Raw genomic sequence first — 1,667 nt, 5'->3', positions numbered from 1 at the left:
GATGAACACTTGAAACGGCAGAGCAGACAAGGCTACAGGCCGAGTGCTGGAAACGGGGATTGATGGGCCGATAAATAAACTCGACGGTTTGGTCATTTTGGAAGAGAAAATAAATCAAAAGCTGCATCATTAAGAAACAATTCACGTGCTTCTGCCCTCAGCTCTGGTGGTTGAGTGGTTAGGATTTGGCACTTTCACCACCACGGCCTGGGTATGATTCCGGGTCAGAGAATCAGGATTGATTGTTCCTGACAGAGATAATAGCAAAGGTAAAGCAGTTCCGAAGGGAATTCTTTCAATGTCTTGGATTAGTTCATGTCCCCGAGAACATGAGAATCAATGCTCCGGCCTCTGAAAGATGGGAATTGTGTCTGAAATCTGTCTGTTCAGTCAGACAGTTCACCCTTCATCCTCCTCTGATTTCACTTCCCAAAGAGATTCTCAAGCCCATTGAAGCTGAGGCCGGGTGATTTTGTTTGCTTCCTTGCTATTCCCAGGAGCTGCAGTGATTGGGAAACCAAAAGGCAGGCATAAACATCTTTTGGGACAATTTCAGCTTTCCCTTCTCTGAAGAGGCTGGGATATTTGTGATAATCACTGACAGGAGATAATGAAAGGGTTCTTGTTACTGCAGAAATTCAAGCATCACTTCGGCTTCATAGCAGGGAGAAAATTAGTTTGGTGGTGTAACAACTTTTTACACTGCACTCGAGCCAGGTAGGAGTCGAACCTACAATCTCCTGATCCGTAGTCAGGTGCGTTATCCATTGCGCCACTGGCCCACTCTGTGCTCCAGCTTCACACACTGCAGTTATGGTGTTAACGGGGCATGAGTAGCAATGGTAACATTCACAACATGAACAGCCAGGAAAGTTCATCTCTGTCACTGTTTCAGTTCACTGGCCCACACTTTGTGATATAGCGAGTTTCACTGGCAAAGAAAACACATTAGTCATCAGGCAGCTGACACTCCCCTATTCAGTCTGTTCAGCCATTCAATGAGATCACTACTGTTCTAATAAATCTCAACTCCACTGTCCTGCTTTTTCTCTATAACGTGAGGAAAACTCGAGCCCAAACACAACATTGTATTTTTCTAAAGAAGGGTCTCAACCTGAAACGTCAATTTCCTGCTCCTCTGATGCTGCTTGGCCTGCTGTGTCCATCCAGCTTTACACTGTGTTATCTCAGGTTCTGTAGTATCGGCAGTTCCTACTATCATTGTACATTCGTCTTATTTTCCGCAAGTTTAGATTACTTAACTGGCATGTTTGTGCTTGCAAAAAATTGAATAATATGAAATGAGCGAAAATGTCCTTGCTGCTATTAATTGTGCAGCGATAACCGTATGCGAAAGTTCGGAGAGTGAAAATATTACCTCCATTTCTCCTTGCACAGATATCTCTCTTTACTGGTTGAACATTTGCAGCATTTTTCTTTATAATTGAGACATTTTCACGGACACATACTCTCTCAATCCACAAACGTCTGTGCTGCCAAAAACTATTTGTTTTTGATTAAAATTGCTTTCCCAAATCCTGATGTCTCAGTATCCTTTAGTCCATGTGAATTAAAGATGCTCTTTGCGCTCACTGCCATCCCCATTTCCAGTTGTATCTTCACAGCTGGGCCACTGAGTCTCTCTGATACTGGGCCAGAGAACTGGG

The 1,667-nt window shown here is 43.7% G+C and overlaps 1 non-coding gene across 1 annotated transcript; it reads right to left on the bottom strand.

The window, feature by feature from the left end:
* Positions 1 to 709: 709 nt before the first annotated feature.
* On the bottom strand, positions 710 to 782 carry trnar-acg (transfer RNA arginine (anticodon ACG)). Its single transcript has one exon. It is a non-coding gene; the product is annotated as a tRNA-Arg (tRNA).
* Between the last annotated feature and the right edge of the window lie 885 nt (positions 783 to 1,667).

Source organism: Stegostoma tigrinum, chromosome 11 (genome assembly GCF_030684315.1).
Source record: "Stegostoma tigrinum isolate sSteTig4 chromosome 11, sSteTig4.hap1, whole genome shotgun sequence".
NCBI classification, from domain to species: domain Eukaryota; kingdom Metazoa; phylum Chordata; class Chondrichthyes; order Orectolobiformes; family Stegostomatidae; genus Stegostoma; species Stegostoma tigrinum.
The sequence above is the reverse complement of the archived record's forward strand: the minus strand, read 5'-3'. Positions and strand labels throughout refer to the sequence as shown.